Source organism: Cryptomeria japonica, chromosome 10 (genome assembly GCF_030272615.1).
Source record: "Cryptomeria japonica chromosome 10, Sugi_1.0, whole genome shotgun sequence".
Taxonomy (NCBI): domain Eukaryota; kingdom Viridiplantae; phylum Streptophyta; class Pinopsida; order Cupressales; family Cupressaceae; genus Cryptomeria; species Cryptomeria japonica.
In genome coordinates this window covers 390,065,171-390,083,623 of record NC_081414.1, presented here as the reverse complement: position 1 = coordinate 390,083,623, position 18,453 = coordinate 390,065,171, and the positions used below count along the sequence as shown (strand labels likewise).

The 18,453-nt window shown below is 35.0% G+C and overlaps 1 long non-coding RNA gene across 1 annotated transcript in view; it reads left to right on the top strand.

The window, feature by feature from the left end:
• LOC131859446 (uncharacterized) overlaps positions 1 to 13,450 on the top strand; it is a 92,172-nt gene extending 78,722 nt beyond the window's left edge. The window contains exons 2-3 of the long non-coding RNA XR_009359147.1: positions 13,183 to 13,248; positions 13,355 to 13,450. This is a non-coding gene — a long non-coding RNA (uncharacterized LOC131859446). The remainder of the gene's footprint in view (positions 1 to 13,182; positions 13,249 to 13,354) is intronic.
• The last annotated feature ends 5,003 nt before the right edge of the window (positions 13,451 to 18,453 follow it).

Genomic DNA, 18,453 nt, shown 5'->3' with positions numbered 1-18,453 from the left:
CATGATAAATCTAATGATGTACTTGATTTGATTCACACTGACTTATGTGGTCCGACAAGGACTAGAATCTTTCAAGGTGATAGGTATTTCATGCAAATTATTAATGACTATTCTAGGATGATGTGTGTGACTTTTCTTAGGGAGAAGTCTGAAGCCTTTGAGAAATTCAAGATCTTTAAAGCAAAGGTAGAAACAAAAACTAGATTGAAAATCAAATGTTTGAGATCAGATCAAGGCGGTGAGTTCACTTCTCATGAATTTAATGGTTATTGTGAGACAAATGGAATTAGGAGACAGTTATCTGCCCCTAGGACTCCTCAGCAGAATGGAGTAGTGGAAAGAAAGAATAGAACCATTTTGGATGCAACAAGAACTATGATGATGGAAGGAAAATTGCCTCACATCTATTGGAGAGAAACCATGAGTACAACAGTCTACACATTTAACATAGTTCACATCAAAGGTGAAACCGATAAGACCCCTTATGAATTATGGTTTGGACATACACCTACTATTAAATATTTCAGAATTTTTAGAAGTAAATGTTATATCAAAAGGGATGATTCGATTGGGAATTTTGATCCTAGATGTGATGAAGGGATATTTCTTGGATATTCAATTCAAAGGAAAGCATATAGATGTTATAAGAAAAGATTGCAGAAAATTGTGGAGAGCGCTAATATGAAAGTGGACGAGCAATATAGAAATTAATCTATATCATATGACAGGGAACCGACAGTGGAAATGATCATAACTGAACCGATAATGCCTCAACTGTACAAGACACTAAAATAGTTACACCGGTCCAATCAGAAAATTCAACTATGACTGATGATCAGAACAATGAACCTGAAGTTCAGAAGACACCAAGGTATGTAAGGTTAAATCATTTTGAAGATCAAATCATTGTAGATAGGAACAAGGGAGTTATGACAAGAAGAAAATTGGAAAATGAAGAGGTATGTCTTATTTCTCAAATTGAACCGACATCTGTTATTGAAGCTTGTAAAGATAAACATTGGTTAAAGGCTATGGAAGATGAATTAGATCAAATAGAAAACAATGAGACTTGGACTTTAGTTCCTCAGCCTAAAAATAAGAATGTTATAGGAATAAACTAAATGAGGATGGTCAAGTTTTAAGAAACAAGGCTAGATTGGTTTGTAAAGGATATTCTCAAATGGAAGGAATTGATTATGGTGAGACATTTGCACTTGTAGCTATAATTGAAGCTGTTAGACTATTTCTTGCCTATGCAGCTTATAAGAACTATAAGGTCTATCAAATGGATGTTAAATGTGCATTTTTGAATGGTGAACTTGAGGAAGAGGTATACATTGAGCAACCTGATGTATTTTCACTGACAGGTGATAAAGATATGGTTTGTAGATTAAGGAAAGCTTTATATGGTTTGAAACAAGCTCCTAGAGCTTGCTATGTAAGGTTGGATAAATATCTTTTGAAGCTTGGTTTTACTAAAGGCAGTGTTGATAGTAATTATATTATAAGATCATTAATGATGATATTATGATTATTTAAGTATTTGTTGATGATATCATTTTTGGAGGAGAAGATGAATTGTGCATGGAATTCTCTAATAATATAAAGAATGAATTTGAAATGTCCATGATTGGTGAGATGAGATTTTTTTTAGGTTTGCAGATTACTCAAACTGACAAAGACATCTTTATCTATCAAACTAAGTATCGAAGGGAATTGTTGAAGACGTTTTGTATGGATAATTCCAAACTGGTAAGTACTCCTATGGTGACAAGTGAGAAATTATCTATCAAAGATACATCTGCACCGGTAAATCTGACAAGGTATAAGTCTATGATCGGTGGCTTGTTATATCTAACTTAGAATAGACCAGATATTATGACTGCAATGAGTATTGTTTCAAGATATCAAAGTAATCCTAAAGAAAATCATGAATGTGTAGTAAAGAGGATATTCTGGTACTTGTAAGGAACAACAGAACATGGCTTATGGTATTCTAGAGATGATGACTTCATTTTATGTGCATATACAGATTTAGATTGGGCAGGAGATACTGATGATAGGAAGAGAACTTTTGGTGGAGCTTTCTTTCTTGGAAAGAAATTGGTTTCATGGATCAATAAAAAATAGTCATGCATTTCTTTATCTACTGCAAAAGCTGAATATGTTGCAGCAACAACTAATTTCACTCAAGTCTTGTGGATGAAGCAAATGTTGAAGGATATCAAGGTAAATTATAGTGAACCGATAGTTATCTATTGTGATAACTTTGCAGCTATTGACATATTTAAGAATACGGTAAATCACTCTAAGACTAAACACATATCAATAAAATATAACTTTTTGAAGGACAAGGTGGAAGAAAAGGAAGTCAAATTGGTTTATGTGAACACTAAAGAACAGATTGCAGATATATTCACTAAGCCACTGTCTAAGAAATCATTTGAGTATTTGAGAGATAGGTTAGGGGTTTCTGCCACTCCGACAGAGACTTGATTGATGTGGTTTGGCATCAGTCCAACATGCATCGTCAGAGATACTATTCATTCTGGCACTGATGAGTGGTGCTACTACTTAGGGAGAGTAGTCAACTTTGAGATTCAGAGGCTTATATTATTGCTTTGATATTTTTGTCAGATTTATGGCATTGATATCAAAGGGGGAGAGATAGTGATGTGAAAAATAAATTCAGAACTTTACATAGATATTATTAATAGGGGAGAGTTATTGTTATTCAGAGCTATATACAAGAGATTGTTGGTTGTCTTCCACATGGGGAGACTTGTTTGGCATTTCTTGGTACTTAGATGTTTTTCACATCTAGTGTTGCCATCAATGCCAAAGGGGGAGATTATTGGCAATATGGATGAATTGATTATGTGTTGCATTGATGTTTTGTCATTGATGTCAACACTATTTGTTATGGTTGGTTACCAATAGTCAGGTTTTGTTTACCGACAAAAGATCTTGTGTTACCAGTATGGGTTTAAGGTTTAACCGGAAGAGCTTTCATTGAGAAACCTTGATAGAATTCAGGATGCAAAAGGTGATCCTTGATCATGCCTCAACTGATTGAAGACATCACTTTGGCGTGGTGGACCCAGATTAGGTCTGGTACCTATCTAGGTTATGGACCGATATCATGTTAACATGTTCTCTACACACTACCAGGATGATTTATGGATTGGTTATTGTTGTTTCGGTCTAAAGACGACATGACATATCATTGTAATATGGATGCATATAATGATCTTATTGTGATATCTTTTAAGTGGCCGACCTAATTGGTTTAAGCCTTAGGGTTTGTATAAATTGATGTAAGATCTCATTGTAGATCATGGAATGTTATGGGAATGGAAATGTAATGATTGTGGTCGTGGAATGTAATATCATATGCAAAGGAGATTTGGTCGATCATAGGCGATCGAATTGGGTTTAAGTAAGAGGTCAAAGGTCTCTAGTATTAAGCTTAATCGAGACTATAATCAGGCATGGTAGATGCTATCTCTGGCAGTTCATTATTCTGGATTATTGTCCAAATATCTTGAGGTGGTTATAACCTCTTTGTAGTCAATGAGACTCTTTTATAATGAGCAGTACGCTCTAGGCAATGTGCCTTCCTGCATGTGCAGGCTGCTTATTGTATCACACTTTCTGCAGAAATATCATCTGACCGTGGGTAGGCTTCCCACCGTGGCTTTTCCCTTTATCGTGTTTTCCATGTACAAATCATGGTGTTATGCGGTATGGTTGCATTGTGTTAATTCTCTGTTTCATTCTTAAGTTTTATTGCTTATCGGTATCTATTTTTGCTATTCTGGTATTCAATGTTTATGTGCTCCGGTTAAAGGTTATTAAGTGGTTTCCACGTACAAATCATGGTGTTATGCAGTATGGTTGCATTGTGTTAATTCTCTATTTCATTCTTAAGTTTTATTGCTTACCGATATCTATTTTTGCTATTCTGGTATTCAATGTTTATGTGCTCCGGTTAAAGGTTATTAAGTGGTTTAATTATAATCTGTTAACAACTGATTCACCCCCCCTCTCAGTTGTTCACCGGTTAGCCTAACAAGAATATCTCTTATATGCATTAGAATTGATGATAATTTCATGATTTGTTTTTTATTAGAGCAAAATCAGGTTTTGAAGGGACCCGAAACCCTTTACAAAAAGATCAGTTTGGACTTAACAAGATATTAAGCCAAAACAAACCACAACAAAAAAATAGCCCCATAGAAACACATTCAATGAGATACCAATGGGGAAGAGACATAACCAAACAAAAACAAAGAGGGTTTTACAAGCAGGCCCCCACAACCTATAGAAAAAGATGCACAAAAACCAACATGCAACTAAAGACCAAAGAAAGGGCCAAATAAGACTCCAGCCCAATCATTTTGGGGTTTATTTGAAATTTAATTTCTGAATTAATTTTTTATATTATTTTATTCTCACTTCAAAAATGAGTTTATATTATGAGATGAGGACTCTTTTTTAACACTTAGTCTATTTTCTTATTCTTGTGCTATCAAAATCCTACCTTTAAAATTTGGATTGGTGATTGTGGGAGTTTGTCTTGGAGGATTTTTGTGGGTAGTGGCTCAAAATATTTGTCTTGGTGAATTCTACCATCTGTCCAAAGGTTCTGTCCTCTCCTAGAGTGCGTGGTTTGAATTTTCAATTTGAATATTTGAGAAATTTTGAGGCAAGAACTCAATTTTATCACTTGATGTTTAATTAAATTGTTTCTAGTTTTTAGCAAATGGTTTGTTGAATGAATTAAACCATTCCTCTAATTTAAATTTTTTCATTTGGATGATTGTATTTTTTGCATGATTGAAATTTAAAAAATACATATGGTTTTACATGGGGTTATGTTGCCCAAATTCTTTAGATTGGTTGAAATGTCAAATTGGGAATATTTTTGTGTTGATGAGTTGATAAGAACCAAAAGGGTATGCTCACATTTTTTATAAATAGGAATTCTGAAATTTCAAGCCTTTTTGAGATCCATCAATGGTGGATAGCCTCATGATTAGTTTTTTGGTCCAAATTGAGATTTTTTCTAAAAAAAAGAATGTTGATGGTTTTAAGATAATAATATATTTGGGGAATGATGATATTATATATGTAACTTTTGAATTGGGATCGATTTGGATCCAATTCCATGATCTAGAGACCAAATGGGCATTTGTGAATAGTGGTATTGATGCATTGCTTTGGTGAACTCATTTGAGACTTGGTCATTGATATTTGACATTGAATTGTATTTTATTCTTCATTCATTGGAATGCGATGAGCTTAGGGTGTGGTTATTAGTGTCAAAATTGGGGAGTGACTCTCAATGGGGGTTGGGACCCAAAGCGCCCACCATGGTAACTCATTAAAGAGTAGAGTAATTCAAGTGATATCATAATTAAAAACATTGGGTAAAACACACTAATAATATAAATTAGGATGCCTCTTACATTACTTGAGTGCTTATATAGACTAAGATGTATTGGGAAGTCCTGGTAATCCATGGGGTGTTGATCTGGCATGATTGAGTCTCCCTATCTCCACGAGAGGACTATTGGTTCTGCATGAGCCAACCCTTCAAGCTATACAATGACACTACCATTTCATGCCCTCTAATATCCAACCTTGTGTATTTTTTAGTAGAAAATATATATGGATACATGACTTGGTACCATTCCTATATTAATGTTACATTGCATTCTTGAATGTCGCTACATGCACCATGTATGGTGTGTGTGTGAGAGCCTACTATCCCCCTTGTATGTTATGTATGATCATATGGGATGTGTGAATATCTCCATGAGAATGATGGGGTAGAACTAAGGATTCCACATGGTGAAATGGCATTGCAAACCACCATTCAGGACTGATAAACTTGAATTGTGATAAACTCAGAGAGTTCTTCTACCTTCCTCTGCACATGTTCTTTCTCATTCATTCATGTTCTTATAAGTTGTAATATAAATATATAATGTAATAATAATTATAAATGTTGATGATATGTATCTTGAACACTCCAAGTGGAGAATAATGCAATTGAAACATAATTGATATGTATTAGATTAGATTTATTTGTGTTGGAACTAGACACAAACTATGGCATTGTGACTTAATCAATTCTTGACACATCATGATAATATGAAAGAAACACTTCAATTGGTGCTATAAAATGAACATGGATATGGGTTGTGTAGTTCTAGAGGTTGATATAGTCATCTCCTTGTCTTGTCATGTCTCCTTGCTCATTTTAGAGAAATTTTGAGGAAATCAAAGTCATTATGGTCTCAGTCAAGACAAACTACAGGTAGTCCCAATGTGTATCAACATGCTTCTAGTTGATTTGGACATCGTTGAGTAATTTGGTAGTAGTTTTAGGAATTTTTTGGGTAGATTAACTATGTTTTGGTTCCAATTAAATCCCGAATAGTCTTGTAGGCACCACCTAATGATTCTATGAAATTTTTCTTGTCTTATCTTCAGACCTTTTCATTTAATTCTCTCGACTCAACTGTCATATGAATGACTTGACTTCACCAAGGGATTTGGGATGTTGAAGGGTCCAAACTATTCAATCAAGAAGCTCTTTAATCTAGACAAATGGGTGTCTCAGAGGACACCAGTGTGTGTTTATCAAACTTGAGGACTCCAGTGCATGTAAAGGGCACTAGCGCATATAGAGGACCGCAACACATGTCTACGTGCCCATTTTAGGTTCTTGTATCTAGTCTAGGAGCCTGTGTCCTATCATTTAATCTGGAGGGGTTTCCGAGAGCTCAGAGTGTTAGATTGACTCTGTTTCAATTATGTTACATGGAAGTGATGTATCAAAACCCTCATATTTTTCTTGAATTGGTTTAGAGTGAGTTTGAATGGCATTGAGGATGATCGAGTGTGATTAGGGTTTTATCAAATCTCATTGATGACACCTAAGACATAGTAGGTGGTCTTGTTTGTAAATTTGGGGATGGTCTTGCATGGCCCTAATCACTTTAGTGACCTTTTCCTAGGGTTTTGGAGACTCTTCCCCTTTTTCAGTTGAAGTTTCAAGTGTTTAGTCTTTTTCATGTGTATTGTTGGTTAACGATAAGTTGACCTAATCTTGAGGTTTGAGAATTATTCTCATATATATTATATATATTCACACTTAATTGCCTAAATTATTTTTTCCTTGTATTCTATGTGTATTTTTTCTCACATCCTTTAGGGTTCCTTATTGAGGCATTTTGCTTTGCCACCAACTCCTATAGTTTGAAAATCTATTGTGTCTTCTTGATGCTACCTAATGTGATCATGTTGAAATCCATTTATCTACATGTCTTTAATCATCTATGCAGTCATCTAAAAATGTCCCTTGCCTACAATACCAATTTTACTAATTAATTCACCTTTATTCTTCTGAATTAACATTATTCCTCCTTTTCAAATTTCCCTATAATTCCATTATCAATTAATCAATTAATCATTTCCCTCCTAACGTTAGTTACATAATTTTATTATTTAATTAATCTTGATTATTCACTTTAAATAAATGATATTTATTGTTTAATTAATTCAATTTCTATATTCCCATAATTAAATAAGTTTCTTCAAATTATTTAATTACCTAATGATGTCTTCTCAAATTAAATAATTTCCTAAATTTATTTAATTTCATTTAACCTCCATTTCATATAAGTTTCATTTCCCTCCAAATTCAAATTGATTTCATTTCCATATCATTTCAATTTCAATTTCACATTTTCAAAAACCAAATTATTTCAAAATTCAATGAAATGATATTTCACTTTGATTTCTCGCAGCACATGTGGAAATTCATAATTGCAATTGACTCTCAATCAATCATCAATCACTCGTTCTAAATAACCAATCAACCCACTCTTTTTGAAATCACCTTGTTTTTACTAATCAATCAATTTAGTTCCACTCTTAATCAAATATCTTAACCAATTAGTCAAATGAGTTACTTCCTCAATTAGATTCAGTAACATTCAGTAATTATCTCCATTTATTCTTTCTCATTGAATTTGAATCATTGATCATTTCTAGAATTAAATTAATCTCAACCGTTGAATCGATTTCTATTAAATCTATAAATTCAAACTTAATCCTTATTATTGACAACCACTATCTTCATATCCTTCTAGATCTATGCTACAGGTTTTCAAGTGCGATTCTTAGAGCCATCATCCAACACAAGGAAAAGGGACAATAGAGGCCAAGTGCTTGGGAATCAACATTGAGTTTGCTTGTTTCATTATTGCTTTGTTTTGTTGATTTTCTCTAGTATTCCTTCATTGTGTTACAGTTGGAATTTGTTATTAGATTAAATTTTTTGTGGTTTCCTTTTTACTCTAATAAACATGTTGATTTTCCCCTCATATACATCTGGTGAACCCGATGTGAACTTACAGTGAGCTACTTTTGATTTTCCTGCAGTTTTTGAGAATTGTGCAATTATAGGTTTTCAATTATGCAATCGACAAAGGATTTACATATTTGTTTCTTAGATTCACACATCTGATGATAATTTATTACGCAATTGAAGAATGATTCACACAGTTGATGCACAATTTTCATGCAATTTCTAGTTAGATTTACATAATATCTTGTTCAGATTCAACATGTATAAAACTCTATTTTCTGTTGTTGTTCACATTTTCTTACATTTTTGTTTTTGTTTTCTGTTTTTCTAGTTCTCTAGCTCAAGGCTGTTGATACTATTTTTTATTTTTAGCATGGCAATCGTGGGCCAAAAACATAAATCATTCAAGATGCAAATGTGTGTCTTGTAGGAACCTTGGACAATGTTCAAATTTTATATCTTTATTCATTGTGATGTTGTGTGTTTGGTAGTTAGCAAACATTTGGATTTTCTAAGAGAATTAATCATTGTATTGTTTGGTGCTTTGGTACATTCTATTGTTTACCTAGAATCTTATGAGAAGTATTCTCTCCCCTTCCCTTCATGGAGCCTAGGTGTAAGAGAAAACCACAGGATTCTAGTAAGAGAGGATTTTTTAGGATTTCATCACCTCGCGGCTTGACCTCAAGTGGTACTTATTCGGGCTGCTATACAAAAAGGGTGAGAGAGAAAGTTGTAGCCTATCTCATGATCATACACTAACATGTATCAACCATGGGGTAGACTTAGAAGCACATAAGGTTGATTAAAGACTTGAATGTCTCATTCTCGAATGTGCATGTGCCAATTTCCTCAAATATTGCTTAAAAAAATATAATCATAGGTCAAAAATCTTATTCTTAATAGTTTATGGACTATGGATTGTACCCCATAGATACCCCTCATGTATCTTCCACACCAAAACATAAATTCCCCAGTTCATATGGTCTTTGGATATTTGGGGTAAGAGGAAAGGCACACCAGTATTTGCTAAGCATATGCTATAGGGCACATGCCACTAGACCTCTATCTGTATGATGTGGATAGGTATTTTATTGTAGCAGGGGCCCTATCAAGTAGTATCCTTTGTTTCCTTGAGTAGGAAAATTTATTGCTTGTAATTTTTTTGTTAAAATCATTGTGTTTATACTAGTAAGAGTCAACCTTTTTTTGGGCTAATCTAGGCTCTTAATGTGAAACTTTGAAGTTTAAAGTAGCCCGAGTCAACAACCAAACTATATTAATTATTTTCTAATTGTTTGATAATCTAATTTTTAAGAAACTTCCACAAAATAGTTTGCAAATTTCTATCACACAACTTAAAACTAATTTACGCAATTGCCTTTCAATTTGTGCATTTTACAAGATTAGTCCCACAAGTCACCCTAATCTATCATGCATTTTATAGTGAATTGGCACAATTGACATTAATCTTTCATGCATTTGACAATTTGAGTCACACAATCATCTACTAAAATGAAAAGCTCAATTCAATGATAAACTATCCAATTGGGATCCAAAATCATTTTTAACTTTGTGATTGACCAAGTTATTAGGCTCAGTAGGTTTATCTAGTTTTGTTTTTGCAACGTTAGATTCCTTTAGAGTCTTCTTAGATCAAAAGTCAAGTTTGCAAACATTAGTCTCATTGCATCATAAGAATCAACCACTCTCAAAGAGATTAGGAAATCAGGTCTTAGGATTAAACCTTAGTTATTGTCAAGATTCCAAGGTCTCATCAACCATTTCAACCCTTAAGTTAATTACTCTATCTTAGGGTCATGGGTAAGTGCACCAAGATGGTGAATAGAAAAGTGACCAATGCAAACAAAAAATGAAATTTTTCATAACCCGTGTGTGTTCTGAAAATTCAAAAATGTGCTAGGCTTGGTAATAGCCAAAAACAATTAAAAAAATAAAAAATTTCCTCAAAACCCATATGGGTTTTGAGGAAAATTATGTTTTATAATTTAAAATCAAAAGTTTCTCAAAACCCGTACAACCGTATGGGTTTTGAGGAGCATTATGTTTTATAATAAAAAATCAAAAGTTCCTCAAAAGCCATATGAGTTTTGAGGAACAGTATATTTTTTGGTAACCCTTGGGGTTTGGCCATTTTCAATGCAAAAACCCATGGAATAGTAGCAAAAGGAAGCCAAAAAACCACAGAAGCCACACGGGTTTGGAATCATTTTGGATTTTTTCAGCATTAAGAGCAATTTTCAACAATGACACCCCGTCGAATAGGTAAGATTTGATTTCTTTGATTATTTTTGTTTGCATTTTAATTGAAGTAGGGTTTTTTAATTGATTTAAGTATTGTTTTTATTAATTTGATGTCAGATTCTATAAGCAATCCCCAAAAACAAAATAGACAACAAAGACCTCCTCCCGCACAAGCAACACAAGCAAACCCTGTAAACATTGCACATGAGCAACAAGAAAACCCTCAGGACGTTGCTCCACAACTACAAAATCCTCAAAATGCCGCTCCTCAACAACCACCACTACCCCAAAACTCTCCATGTCCTCTATTAGATCATGTATATACCACACAAGAGGATGAGGATCTCATCAATCAGCTTACACAAAATTGTGCCCAAATTTCTATATTGGTGAATAGGTTGAGGTCCTCTAGTCTTGAGAACCACTCAACCCTCACCACAATGCTAGAAACAATAGCCAATAGTGCAAATGAGGTATCTAGGGAGGTTACAAAATGGAGTTCATGGAGGGATAGATGTCTAACATTTTATGAGGATGGGTTGTCATATGATCAAGTGAAAAAAAGGGCATACTTAAAGCTGACATATGTGCTTTTTCACAAATCCTATTATGAGTAACAACCTAGAACTAAATACGACTCAGTTTCCTATACATTGGTGTGTTCATGCTAGGCTAAAAGAAGCTTTTTGGGATAGGTGGTATATGGTCTTTGACCAACCACCTTGTAATAATTGGGAGGTGACTCTATATTTTTTTGAGAAAGTTGTATTGTGAGTTTATCCTCGACGAGAAATTGAATTACTTTGACATCCGACAATTTTAGGGTAGAGGGAGAGGCTCTGCGCAGGATAGACCTGGGGCCCATAGGGTGGTACAACCACAACATAGGAGGTGTACAAATCCTAAACCCATAGTTCATGTCACTATCCCTATATCCTTGAAGGAGTCTATGGAATTACAGACTCTTCACATAGCTGCATCATTGACTAATGTCATTGTTCAACATGGCACACAATTGGTCAAAGAAGAGGATGTACCAACACCTGTGGAACCTCCTTCATTAGCGACACCTCCTTCATCAATGATACCTCCTTCATCAATGTCACCTCATGCATCATTTGGCATGGGCCAACCCATTCAACATATGTGTGCCACCTGCCAGGGTGTATGTTCTGGTGTAGACACTAACGCGAATGAGGATGGCTCGACATCTCAATCGTGTACATGTTGTAGGAGTAGATGTCATGCTTCCACTATAGAGGATGTGGCCCTAACCGATGACCTGATGAGTATGTTGTTCCCTCGCTATCTGACATAGGTGCGTTTAATTCGATTTATGACATGTTATCAATTAAGTGACTAAATCTTATAAACATAAATAATTTTTTATTTTTAGAATAATTTAAAGTGACACATAAATAAAATTCATTGTAGGTGTAACAGTTGATGGGAGTACACCACATACTTTTCAGTCGACTCCACGGTCACGAGTAGTTTCACCACCGGAGGTAAAGATTTGTAAATTTGTTAAAAATATAATAATACTTTGGTTTCAAAATATCTTTTGTTAATATATATGTATCATTACTTGGTGTTTTATAGAGCTTATCAGGGGCTAAGATGTCCCAGCTTGATGATATCATGCTTTCGCCCATTGACTTTGGCCTAGATAGCTATGTGTTACCATTTAGATTTATATATTTTTGACTTAGGTTATATATTAAATGCATGCTCTTTTCCCTTATGTTAATTTTTTTCTGTTAGTTTACCCCAACTGCCTCGAGGACATCTCGTGTGAGAAAGCTATCCTCTAGCACTTTGAGGAAAAAAAAGATATCCTCCTAGACACCCAAACGACAGAAGGCAATTCAGTATAATTTAAATTCATTTGTTGAAATGTATTATGATTAAACATGTATATGTAGATATTGATAAATGCACTTAATTTATTTATTCTATATACATAAACATATGGGGTTTAAAGAATTAATGAATGCACCTGATGTCGATGAGGTTCAACAGAGGGAAGAGGTGATATCTTCATATTCACTTTGGATTGCATTCTTGCTTGTTCGAAATAACTAAATCCTTTTATGTCTATATCATATGCTATAATTTTTAATACAAGAAATGGTAATAGCTGCATCAGATTTGACTAGGCCTCCTAAGGTTATAGGAGACCTATATGAGGCTTCCATGTGCATTTGTTCTACATATGTTAGAAATATTTGTTCTATCTAGTTTGTCAACAACTTTGGGTTATTAACTTGTATAATTGTATTTAACCTATTACAACCCCCTTCCAAACATCCTACTGATGTTCTACCATTCCATTTCATTAGAAGTCATTTTGGATCACTTACCATGGATATAGGAAATGATCGTAACTGATTTATCTATGACTTTGTCTCCTACGACCATAGAACATGCATTTGAGGCTCCAGTATGCTTTAGTTTCTTAGTCTACTCATTTTTAGTTATTATGTGTTATTTGACATATATGTTATTAAATTGTATTAATGTTGTTTTACCAGTTACAACCCCCTTCAGGACTTCCCACGGATCCTCAACCTCACCCAATTATAGAAGACAAAGATGAGGTAACCAAAATTTCAAATTCAAACAATTTAGAGTTTAGTATTTAGTTATTTTGATGTTATATTGAGAAAATATATTTGATTCAACACTTGAATTGTCCTTGTGCAGCCACTTGTAGAGCCACGTACTGCTTCGAAGAGGCTCAATTTTGATGATCCGCCGTAGTCATAGATACTGATAGAGACATATTGTTGTAGTTGTGGTCATTGAAGGACCACTTTTTTTATATATTCGACATTTGTATATGTATATATCAACTTTGACAGACATGGCACATGCCACTTTTTTGTAACTATTATTGATTTGGCATCTATACCATTTTTTGATATGTACATGATTATTGTTCATTTTGATATATATGAAACTTAGTTATTTGCTATTGAAATATGATCAAACTTGTTCATTGTGTATATGTCTTGAAATGTGATCCAATTTGTTCATTACATGTAACTCATATGGTGTATACTTTATAACTAGGTTGCTCATATTGTGTATACCCAAGTACCGACACTGCTAATGCTCATATTGTATATTTTGACTGAGTGAATTTTCTTTGAGTCCTTTTGAGGATTGATGAAAGTAAGCTGCATGAGTTTGAACATTTGAATGTGCAATGAAGTAATATTTACCTCTTTCATAATTTTCCTTACCTCTTAGTCTAACTTGGATTTCAAATTTTTACTTCATGACTTCACCTTTGGAGAGAACTTCAAGTGTGAGAGTTTAGGAGTGAACCTCGGCTTCAAACAACTAGGAGCGAAATGCATATTTCAGGTATCAAAAGAGTTGAGCGAAGTTTCTTTCTTCATGAATCAGTGTTTATGAGTGAAATCGATAACTTTAAGATCTGCAAGCTTCAAATGAAATTGTTTACTTCATGTTTGACCTAAGAGGAGTGAAATCATTCACTTCAAGGGTTGCTAAGGAGGAACGAAATTGTTCCTTCATGAATTGGGGAGTAAGCGAGGTTTTAACTTCGTGTTCAAAGAAGAATGAGCAAACTTCAAATTTGAGATGATAAGAGCGAACTTCAACTTTGAGGTGATATGAGCGAACTTTGAGTTCAAACAATTAAGAGCAAAATGACAACTTCATGAGTTGAAAGTTGAAAGTAAAATTGCTACTTCACGTATCATGATTTAAAGTGATGTTATTACTTCATGTGTTTGAGATAAGGAGTGAACTTAGTGCATGAAGAGATTGGAGTGAAGTTATTATTTCATAAACTCATGCTTCAGAGCAAATTTTTCATGTATTGAACAAGGAGAGTGAAGTTTTATTACTTCAGGAGTTGAGAGCAAACAAGATAACTTTGGGAATTGATATTATGGAACGAATTTTATCATTTCAAGAATTAATTAAGACAAGATTTGATCGCCTAAAGCAGATTTGAAATTTATCTAAGGACAAGTCAACTTAGGTAAGGTTTTCATTTAAATTTTATTTCATAACAAGTCAGCCTTAGGGTAAGAGACATACCTATTCATCCAAATCGCCTATAAAATAAGAGTTGAAACAATCATTTTAACATCACATCAAACCAATTATCTATTCTTTCATAAAAAACCATCAAAAACCGTCAGTGAGAGGTGGCAAAATAGTGCATCTTTCATTCTTCTCATAGTGGGAATGAAATGTCAATGCAAGCATATCCGAGTGGCTGGGTTTACACTAGGTGTTCCCTTGTCTCACTCCCCAAGATGTCCAATCATTTGAAGCCACCTCGTAGCGACGCTTTCCCTTGAGAACTCAAAGTGGAAAAAATGGTCAAACTTTGACATCATGTAACTCGAAGACCGTGGCACTTATGGATGATTTTTTTGAACTTATGGGGTCATGTTTTTGCTGCCTAAAAAATCCTCTCTCGGTTTCGGAAAACTCGATTTCATTTTTTTGTGGTTAGATTTTTTCTGTCACATCAAAAACCGTTAGTGAAAGGTGGCAGAATAGTGCATCTTTCGTTCTACTCATCATGGGAATGAACTATTAGTGCGAGCACATCTGGGTGGTTGGGTTTATGCTAAGTGTTCCCTTGTCTCGCTCCCCAAGATGTACGATCGTTCCGAGCCACCTCATAGCGATGCTTTTGTTGAAATGTGGCGACTGATCAACAAAGTACTGTACACTCAGCACGTATCCTCACCGGGGTCCTAGGCCGGGTTGGGCCCCGGGCAGGGGTTCGGGGGCGGCAGCCCTCGAGAAATATTTTTTTTGCCGTTTTTTGTTGATGAAAACCGACATTGTAATAAAACCTTAAAAAGGCTGACTTTGTTTGTTGCCCTAAAAATGCATATTATAAGCGGCTAGGATGCTTAAGGCATTGTAAGGTTGATGTACTATTTTTACTGGATAATAAGAAAGATTAGATGGCTGTGTATGGTGGACGTAACCCATTCTGGGTGAACCACGTTAAATCTCTATGTTATCTGTGTCCTGTTTTATTTCTTTATCTTTTGTATTTAAATTTGCATATAATTGTTAGTTCATATTTGCTTCGGATCTGCTTGAAACCCTAACAATTGGTATCAGAGCGAGGTTTTCTGTAATTGGCAGGACTTTCAGATTTGAGTGGGAGCAATGGAGGATTCCAAATTCAAGGTCAAAAAGTTTAATGGCCAGAATTATCAGTTATGGAAAATGCAGATGGAGGATTACCTGTATCAAAAGGATTTGTGGCGGTCATTGGAAGGAAAGGCAAAGAAACCGACCACAATATCAGATGAAGAGTGGGACATTTTAGATAGAAAGGCATTGGGATCCATTCGATTGTGCCTTGCGTCATCTATAGCATTCAATATAACAGAAGCAAAAACGACTGCAGATTTGATGGCAACATTGGCTAAGTTGTATGAGAAACCCTCGGCTTTGAATAAGGTATTTCTTATGAAGCGTTTGTTTAATTTGAAAATGAGCGAGGGAGGGTCTGTAGCGGAGCACTTAAATGAATTTAATACAATTACCAGTCAATTGTCTTCGGTAAAAATTACCTTTGCAGAAGAGGTTAGGGCTCTCTTGATTTTATGTTCTTTGCCAGAAAGCTGGAATAGCTTGGTTATGGCTGTAAGTAACTCTGTCTCTGGTAAAAATACTTTGGTATTTGATGATATTGTTGGTGTTATCCTAAGCAAGGAAATGTGAAGGAAAAGCACAGGTGAGACTCCAACATCATCGGGTAGTGTTTTGAATGTGGAGAATAGAGGAAGATCAAAGGAAAGAGGAAAAGGCCCTGGGAATGAGAAGTCACGAGGGAAGTCAAAGAAAGGACGCTCTCAATCTAGAGGAAAGAAAGATTGCTGGTACTGCGGAAAGCCTGGTCATCTAAAGAAAGACTGTTGGTCTCGGAAAAACAAAGAAAGAGACAAAAATGAAAATGACAGTAAGGAAGCTAATATTGCAAGTAATACTTTACAAGATGCTTTAATCTTATGTTTGGATAATGTTAATGATTCCTGGGTAATAGATTATGGGGATTCATTTCATGCTAAACCCCATAGAAAATATTTTCTAGATTATGTTCAAGGTGATTTTGGACAGGTATATTGGGTGATGATGAGCCCTGTCAAATTGTTGGAAAAGGAAAGATAAAGATCAAGTTACAGAATGGTAATGACTGGTTTCTGCAGGAGGTAAGACATGTTCCTAATTTAAGAAGAAATTTAATTTCTGCAGGGCAACTAGGTAGTGAAGGTTGCATAGTTACCTTCTCAGACAGTATGTGGAAGGTCACTAAAGGATCATTAGTAGTAGCTAAAGGTGCGAAGGTAGGCACATTATATCTGTGTACTGGTAACACTTACTCTACCTTAGCTGCTACAGATAAAGTTACTGCAGTGACAACAATAATAAATGTTGCAAGAACAGATTCGATAATGTGGCACCATAGGCTTGGGCACATGAGTGAGAAAGGGATGAAAATCCTTCACTCCAAAAATCTATTGCCAGGACTAAAGAAGATTGATTTAGAGTTCTGTGAAAACTGTGTTTATGGTAAACAGAAAAGAGTCAGATTTCTCAAGGTTGGGAAAGAGAAGAAGAGTGAGAAGTTAGAGCTTGTACATTCAGATGTATGGGGACCGGCTCAGGTATCATCTCTTGGTGGCTCTTGTTATTATGTTATTTTTATTGATGACTCAACCAGAAAAACATGGGTATATTTCCTAAAACAAAAATCAGATGTTTTTAAAACTTTTAAGAAATGGAAAGCTTTGGTTGAGAATGAGACAGGAAAAAAGTTGAAGTGTCTCAGATAGGATAATGGAGGTGAGTATTGCAGCAAAGCATTTGAAGATTACTATTCCTTAAATGGGATTCGAAAGCAGAAGACAGTTCCAGGGACTCCACAGGAAAATGGTGTGTCAGAGAGAATGAATAGGACCATCATGGAACGTGCGAGGAGCATGAGATTGCATGCTAGATTGCCCTTACATTTTTGGGCAGATGCTGTACATACTGATGTCTATTTGATAAATAGAGGACCTTCAACCCCTTTAGATGGTGGTATTCTAGAGGAGGCATGGACTGGTAAAAAGGTAAATTATTCTTTTCTAAAAACTTTTGGTTGTGAAGCTTTTGTCCATGTTGATAAAGAAAACAGAACCAAGCTTGATGCTAAATCTCAGAAATGTACCTTCATTGGATATGGGATAGATGAATATGGCTATCGGTTATGTGATTTTGAAAATAAGAAAATAATTAGAAGTAGAGATGTTATATTCAATGAGAAGGTTATGTATAAAGAACAGATGCAGGAAAAGAAGCATGAACAGGACAAACAAGAATATGTGGTGTTGGATGAGATTCCTGAAAATGAAATGCCACAGGTACCTGATGCTCAGCAACAACAGATTGTCCCACAAACTCCTGCAAGTGTTAGACGTTCTACAAGGACAAGTAGACCCCCTGAAAGATTTTCTCCTTCTTTGTATTCTATTTTATTAACAGATTCTAGTGAACCAGAAGAATATGAAGAAGCAATGCAGGTGGATGCCAAACAACAGTGGCAGCTAGGCATGAAAGAGGAGATGGACTCCTTGATGAAAAATAAGACTTGGGACTTAGTCCCTTTACCTGCAAAAAAAAGAGCCTTGCCTAACAAATGGGTTTATCGGCTGGAGGAGGAGGAAGGAGGTCAGAAAAGATATAAGGCCAGACTTGTGGTAAAAGGTTTTGCACAGAAAAAGGGTATAGATTATGATGAAATATTTCTC